Consider the following 8,777-nt stretch of genomic DNA (forward strand, 5'->3'; position numbering starts at 1 on the left):
CTTCTGTTTCAATATTCTCAAGTCTTTCATGTTAGTCCTTCGGAAGCACAGCATGCAATCCATGATGATTACGTGATTACAGGGGATTGTTTTTACCCAGTTACACCATGCAAAGTGAGCTGTAGTTTTCATGCCTACTCTACTGCCTTAACTGCAATTGATGTGTTTGTGAGTAACATATAGCTATTTCTTCTCATACACTCCTCCTCCATATGAGGATTGTACTGGCTCGACACACAGAGGCACATCATGCAGTTTGGAGAAAGGCTCACCTTAGAAATATACTGACTGGTTTAAACAGAGGCAAGAAAAATTATTCCTGTTTTCGTTTCTCCATAAATGAAATGCTTAGCTTTCGATTCTTCACACCTCGAATACTGTGTTCAGTTTTGGGCCTCTCACTGTAATAAAGACATTGAGGTCTTGGAGCGAGTCCAGAGAAGAGTGACAAAGCTGGTGAAGGGGCTGGAGAACAAGTCTTTACAGGAGGCGGCTAAGGGAGCTGGGATCATTTAGCTTGGAAAAGAGGAGGCTGAGGGGAGACCTCATTGCTCTCTACAACTACCTGAAAGGAGGTTGTGTTGCGGTGCATGTTGGTCTCTTCTCCCAAGTGACAGGGTACAGGACAAGAGGGAATGGCCTTAAGTTGCATCAAGGGAGGTTTAGATTGGACATTAGGAAAAAATTCTTCACAGAAGGGGTTCTCGGGCACTTGGCAGATGCTGCCCAGGGAGGTGGTTGAGTCGCCATCCCTGGAGGTGTTTAAAAGGTGGGTAGATGAAGTGCATAAGGATATGATTTAGTAGTGGACAGGTACGGTTGGAGCTGATGATCTCAAAGGTCTTTTCCAGCCTAATGATTCTATGGCTCTTTTTGCTGGCCATGAATCGTCTTTGTCAGTCACAGGTGTATTTAACTGATGTTATGGTTAGGAGGACAAAACCAACTTCTTGGGTGTGACAGCAGCAATGTACGCATTCAGAGTGTTGTTGGTGACTAAGGATATGCTTCCTTCTCTAAGGCTTGAAGTTTTGGAGGGTCACAAACAGAGAGGGAACGAGCCAACTCACCTTCAAGAAGGTAGTCATCAGCTGCAAAGATTGCAGTTCACTGGGAAATGGCTATTTCATTTTTTGCGTTTGTGCTAGTAATGGACCCTGTCAGGATGCATTCACACGCATAACTTTAAGTGCAACTGTCTTTGATCGATTGCACTGCAAGGAGGCTGCTTGTAATTCTCTGTTTGTTCCAGTTTATATACTAGACCGTTTCTTGGTCACCTTATTATTCTGATTCTTGTGTGAATATTTAATAGATAGTATCATATTTTTAGAAATTACTTTATTTCCAGGCTCTTATGTTAAATCTGATCAATATTTATACTTTATTCAGATAAATGATAATTTTTCTTCTACGTATTTGACCTTGTATAAGATAGCAATCCTTTCTCTGCTATAAAACTCTGGTATGTTTTCAATCACCTCTTTCTTTACTGATCTGGATGCTGACAGCAAGTTTTACAAGCTTTTGTTTTATTTCCCACTCCTCTAGATGCTCATACACAAATGTATTTCAAACAATTGGCTATGAACTGTCTATATTATTCTGATCCATATGTCAGTGAAATGATATCAAAAATATTTACTGCACTGAAAAGCTCTAACAGCATCCAGCAGAACACCAGCTTGCCTGGTAATAATTCCTAAACAGAAACAGATTACATTCTTCATAGCCTAAGAAAAAAAGGTTAATATTGATTTGAAAAATTCATACACAGTGGGGTTTTTTTAGCATATTCTTAAAAGAAAAAGAAGTGCATGTATGGGTCAGTTTTAAGAGAGTTTGTAAAAAATATGACTTACACGGGTTAGTATGATTTTTCTGGCATTTAGAAACATTTAGTTTAATTACATATTTTTGTATTGCAGGGAGATTGCTGTGTTACAAGTTGTATCTTTTATGACACGATCAATCAACTTATCAAGCTGTTCTAGAGAAACAAACTAGCGTAAAATTAAAGTACAGTAGAGACAGCTCCAATTCTGCTGTACGTGTATCACATTTTCAGATTCAGAAAGTAAAATGGAAGTAACTTTGTACACTACAGTCAAGAAACGAATAGTCTTATTTGCAAACTAGTGTGCTCTATTACACTATCACTGTGCTTCACAAGTTTGTTCTTATGAACCATCATGAAATTCTGGAGAAAAAGTGCCTCTGATTACAATCTTATTCAGGAACCAGCAGTGAAACTGTTTAAATGGTTCATTTCTGTATGCAAGTGAGCAAAGATTTGATATTATTATGCATCTGTCATCTTGATTCTTTGGTTGTGGGTCATGTAGCCTAAAGCATCAGATGACAGCATTGTTGGTGAAGACGGCTGCTATCTTCTACCCTTTTCAATAAAGGTTACAGAAAACAAATAACAGTAATCAGGAACCCAATTCTGAAGTTCTCTTTCTAATTTCCCATGGATTATAAGGACAGTTTGCATGAGATAAAATAAAAACCTGAGCCAAATTGTAAAACAGAACACAAAGTCAATAAGGTTTATTCATTACACAATTAAAAAAAATAATCCTAGAAATTAAAATACCTACACCTTGGCTGTGCTCCTGTCCAGTGAAAACACCTTTTCAAGCAAAACTTATTTCCAGGCGCAGCATAGGGTTTTGCCCAGAAGAAAGTGTGAAAGAAAATGTTTAGAATGAGTCTTAAAGCAGACAAGCTATTTATGACCGACAGGCTGGGTTTGTGGAATGATCTTTCAATGAACTGAGAAAAACTGCCTTGACACAATATGGTATGATTTTTATTCCGTAACGTACACCATGGGAAGAACAAAACACACACCAAGAAGTTCTATTGCAAGGGCTGTGACACCCTACTTTTTAAAAAAAGCTCTTACAACTCTTTGTGCCTGAATAATAACTCAGGCACAATAAGTGCACAAGTCCTAGTGCATCTTAACACCCGCTTGAAATGTTAAAGGTCCTTTTCTATGATGCTGAAATTAATGCGAATTTAATCAGAATCTCCTGATAACATGAGGCACAACTGTAAAACTGCAAGTGAGAGGTATTTACTAACAGGTTTTTCAGAAGAAAATCTGCTGGATACTTTGCAGATATTAATTTTTTTTCTTTACTTGTGAGGAACTCACCAGGTAAATCTGTGCTCCTGAAGGCAGAAATGTTTTGAAAAGCAATGAAAATAGGTTGTCACAAAAAAGTGACTTACATGCTTATTTGAGGAGCTTGCAGAACAGAGGAGCTTGGAGAACAGAGTTATCAAGTTATTATCAGTGCTGTGCATTTAAGTATAATTTAACTAAAAAACCTATTTCCCCTTGTGTAGATCACTCAGAGACAATAACAGAATGACCAGTAGTGAACAGCAAATAGCAACCAGTCAGGAGGAATTTTTGTATTTGCAGACACTAGTATGATCCATTGGACTATTTCAAGTGATTGGGAAGAAAACTCATGGCTTGTTATAAAAAATGAAAAGGTGAAACATAATCAAGAAAAATCCTTAACTTGGTTGCCAGTAGTTCGTTATCCATGGGTCTTTAAGGGTCTGTATCAAGGATGCTGCCTCACCGGAGGATACGTGCTCTCTGTGTGGTAGAACTTAAGGATTTCAATTCAAGCTGCAAAGCTAACAATGTAATTCACCTTTCTTGTGGTGAATAGACTGTACAGGGGTTTTAGGCTATAATTGCTACGCAAAGTGGGAGCTTTGTATAAAGATATAATGCCTATTGACAAAGTGATTCATAACGCTGTAAGCGAGTAGACAGCAAACCTCATTAGGCCACTTTGTAATGATTGCTCTCTGTATTTGCTGTTGCTTTGTGGTTCACCATTTGGGAGGCAAAAATAGCTGTTAACACCATGTGATCATGAACCCCCTAAGCTATTGAGCTATTACCAAATTAACACTGGACTCTTTTAAAGCTGACTCCCAAAAAAGGTACTACACAGGGTAATCCAGCTGATGATGGCTTGCCACAGTATCAATTTGTAATTTACATCTTGGTCCAAGCACGGTGTGTCTGTCCTAGCTGATCACGTAGAAATACTGCTTGATTGCTACTCCTTGTTCAAGATGTGGAAGCAGAGACAGGTAAAAATACTATATACAGTGTGAAAAGGAAAATGTGGGATTGTACGCTTGGTTTGGAGAGAGTGGGAGGAGGAAGTCAGGAAAAATGGTCTCAGGATCCTGATGTGGGAAAACAGAGGTTGTGGACAGGCTCATGCCTGTGTTTCCAGGATGGAAATATTTGTCTCTGTACATGTCACACCATATACCCCATGCACAATAAGCCTCATGCTTCTGAGAAGCAACAAATATAATGCAGGTGTGGAGTAAATCTGCTGTTTGTAACTTCTTTATTTTTTTGTAAACTTAATTCTTCAGAGACTTCATCCATTTTAACTGGAAATTTCAATAAGAGGGCAAATTAAAGTAAAAGCCAAACAAACAAATACAAACAGTCTCATCTCAAATCTTACTATGGTTTTTGTAATGGATTTTTTTTACACTTTTTTAATCTGCTGTAAATTATTATGATGCATTACTCTTCTAATGGATCACTGATAGCTAATCTCATACTACTGCTGATTTACCACACTGCAAACTGTGCCAGTGTTTGTGTGACGATGTAAGGCAAAAGCCATTCAGATCTCTTTCAGCTGGTGGAATTAAGAAAATTCATGCATATCCCTACTGCTCAGACCTTGAGAACTATTAATTGCCTTAAGTATAAGCTTAGGAACAGAGCAGAACACTTAATCTCCTAACGGGTCTAAACCTTATTTACCATTCAGCTACCAGCTCTTCATTAAAAAAAAAATCTCCAAGAAGAGAAGGTTTTAATCTTCCAGTTCTAAACCCCTAACTAGATTTCTGGTTAGGTTAAATCTGATCTAATAACCTAATTGTTAAACAGCTGATGATTCGTGTCAAACTCTTTGTGGTAGTTGCTCATGGCAGTGTTTGTAACATTTGCATCTTGCTTTGTGGTGCTGTGTGCAAGTGACCTGTATGTGAGCCTCCTCTATGTGACGTATTGATTTTCACATTGTTTTTGTGAGATGCTTTTTAACAATAGCAGGCACACTTTCCTACTTGGTGCAGACTTAGTATAATTGAGTAAAATGCTCTCTCATACCATTAGTTTCCTTTGCAAACTGGCTGATCCTTCCCACTTTGGATAGCAAGTGTACTTTGTTTAATACTGGAAGATCTGGCATGACACTGGGTAGTGTCCTGTAGCAAAACATGTTATGAGACAGCCAAGGTGGAACTATCAGTGATGTTTTGAGCTCATAGGAGTTGAAACAACCTCCAATGTATTCTTATGAAACAGCTCTGTCCTGAGATCTGTAGAGCAGAAACAACATTAAGTCACCTCCTGCAGAAACCAACCTTTTGCAGAGGCTGCAAGATAATCATGTAATGTTTGGAGCTCCTCTAGCCACCATCCTCAGGTGATCTTATATATAGTTCTGTTGGAGATCAACCCTTCTCACTGGTGACCAATAATAGGACCTGAGGGAATGACAGGAGGGTGTGACAGGGGAGGTTTAGGTTGGATACTGGGAAAAGGTTCTTCATTCAGAGGGTAGTGGAGCACTGGAACTACTGACTATAGGGAAGTAGTCAAGGAGCCAAGCCTGAGAATACCCAAGAAGCATTTGGACAGTGCATTCAGACACATGGTGTAAATTTTGGGGTTGTCCTATACAGGGACAGGAGTTGGACTTGATAATCCTTGTGGGTCCCTTCCAACTCAAGTCATTCTGTGATTCTGTAATCCCAGAATTCTCAGCGTGAAGGAAAATAAGAGCTTTACCAAACACAGAAAGTGAGATTCGTTGGCCTTATGCCCACTGACAGATTGTCGACTTTCCCTGCTGGCTCTGAGTGCACCTAACCGTCAGCCAGGGGACTCTCAGCAGCCAGAGCTGTGACCGCGCTGCGTTTCCATCACCCCTAGTGTTTGCATACACACAGGCAGCAACTCATGGAGAAATTCAGATAATTTCTAAAAGGGAGAAATCCTTGGTTCCAGGTGACTCAGCTCCCATTCCTGTGATCTGAGTGGGTTTGAGCACGGACAGGAACAAACCTGCTCCATTTCACTGGCTCCAGCCACGGTCCCAGGTGTGGCCTTTCTGCACTACAAATGTTTTTCCTCATTGAATATGCAGCAATGAATTACTGACAGTCCCTCCTGATTTTGAGGGGCATTCAGAACCAAATGGGAGCAGGTGAGACCACTCCAGTAACTTCGGAGAGCAGTGATTCAGTTTCTGGTGTTCACAGATGACTTGAGGCTGACAGTCACCATCTTTTCTGAAAGTGAATGTGAATTATTTTCCCTTCTATCTTGGTTGAATAACTAACGGAAGCAATTTTTTCATAGTGTGAAGCCGAATGCAGTTATTACTTCCTTCCTAATGCTGCCCAAACAGCATATAAATGGTCCCCTGAGAGACCACTCAGGTACAAGATGTTGGCCAAAACCAACATCCCTGGACACATCCTCCCAAGGACATGGACCACCAGCTTCCAACAGAAGTGCACTCAGGACGGCAAGCTGCCTCACTGCTTATTTAGATTTTTATTCCAAAACTGATGGAAACTGATGATAAGAGATGCTGAAGAATGTATTATCCTTTCTCCCATTTCCCCCTCTGGAGCGAGAGGCCTCTTTAAAGGCTGAGTAAGGGAAGGGGGCTCTGACAGGAGACTTGGGGAGCCTGCTCTGCTCGTGGAGAGTATCCCTGACTGCTCTCCTGCTCCACTGGCTGCTCCCAAACATCTCTGCAGCCTGTGCTGGGATTTAATAGAACCATAGAATGTCCTGAGTTGCGAGGGATCCACAAGGATCATTGAGACCAGCTCCTGTCCCTGCACAGGACAACCCCAACACTCACACTGTGTGTCTGAGGGCATTGCCCAAATGCTTCTTGAATATTGTCAGGCTTGGCACTGCGACTGCTTCCCTGGGAGCTGTTCCATTGCTCCACCACCCTCTGGGTGAAGAACATTTTCCTAATATCCAGCCTAACCCTCCCCTGGCATCTTCCTGCCATTCCCTCGGGTCCTGTCATTGGTCCCAGAGAGCTCAGCGCCTGCTCCTCCTCCTCCCCTTGTGAAGAAGCAGCAAACTGTGATGGGGTCACCCTGTCTCCTCTTCTCTAGGTTGAGAGGCTGAGGAGCCAGGGGACGCCCCAGATGCCCTCAGCGAGGAGAAGGGGGCTGGACCACTCCCACCCTCCCAGAGATGCTCCAGGTCATCCCTGCAGGGAAAATCGAGTCTTTAATCCTACCATCTGTTATTGTCTGTTACTGTGCTGTCTGCATCCCCCACTGTGCTCACAGGTGAGAAGGTGAACGCTGCCTCTCCAAAGCTGTGAGAGAAAGTGGGGAGTCACACTAAAGCCAAAAGGATAAAGGTACAAAGAAAACCTAGCTGCTCCCTAGTGTTTGCCATTGCAACTTTGGGTGTAATGCTAGAGATATTAATCCTGGATTACATAGAAAAGCTTAAGCAAAAAGCCCCTAAAAGCACTAATGTTTAGTTGCTGACACCCTTTTGCCTCTGAATGGTTATCCTGGGTCTGTGTCACTGTAATTTGTACATCCAAGAGGGAATTTCACTAAACAAGCAGAGGAAGGTAAATAAAATCCTTGCAGAGGAGAAAAAAAAATCTCTCCTAAGGAAAAATTACTACCTTGTAGTAGGGAGAACACTTATTTAGCTGTTGGTGTTTGAAGCTTTTCTTGCCCTGGCCAGCACCTGAGAAAAAGGCTCAGTTTCAGAAGCATATTCTCTCACACCCAGGCTTTGCAGGCAGCCAGTGGTGCCCCTGGTGCCCGTGGTTTGCAGGATTCCTCTGGCCTGGAGGATGCTGGTGCGGGTCAGAGACGGCGCGGGTGCTACTTGAGCAGCTCATGCTGCGGCACAGAATGGAGAGAGGAGGTAAATCTTCCCCTACTGCATGAAAACAGCAGCTGATCAAATCATCCATCTGTGAATTGCTTTAGGAGAAAACGAATAATGTGACAAGTTTACTGAAAACAGCAAAGGGAAGTTGGTTGCATTGCAATTCAGGAAGGTGTCAAAGCATGACCTTCTATGAAAATACTTTGTGACACCCTTAGGTGTGTTTTGTCTGATCTTCACTGTATTGAGTAACACTCTGTAGAGGATACTGCTTTAAAAGTAGCTATTAAGTGCGCGTGCTTTCATCGTTTCTATAATTGGAACACTGAAATAAGATCCTATAAAGTATTCAAAGATACAATATTCAACAGCGATAAAGCAACCTATTGCTTAATATCTTTTGTGAAGATTTAGATCCGGATTAGGGTTAGGTGCAGAGCAGTAAGATTTAGGGATGAACTCAAAGACTGTGGCTTAACATGAATGAAGTGTAATTCTAATGTGGTATTCTCACAAGATTTTGGACCTGAATATTGTGAGTCTTGGAAGGCTAGGGGGTCCAGGAAAAGGACACACTTTGTTCTATTTATAATGGAATATATCCTTTCCTATTTGAGATCCATCCTAGAACTGAAAATCTAGGAATGAATTTGGATTCAAAATCCCTTAACATTTGTTGTGATCTCGTGGGTTTCCTAGGTGCCTGTATAATTTATTAGTAGCCATTTAGCCTATAACACCTCATACATTTTCCATGATGGCTAAAAAGCTAGATTTCCCAATAGTTTAAATTATTTTCTGTTCCAAGCAC

Source organism: Phaenicophaeus curvirostris, chromosome 7 (assembly GCF_032191515.1).
Source record: "Phaenicophaeus curvirostris isolate KB17595 chromosome 7, BPBGC_Pcur_1.0, whole genome shotgun sequence".
Taxonomy (NCBI): Eukaryota; Metazoa; Chordata; class Aves; order Cuculiformes; family Cuculidae; genus Phaenicophaeus; species Phaenicophaeus curvirostris.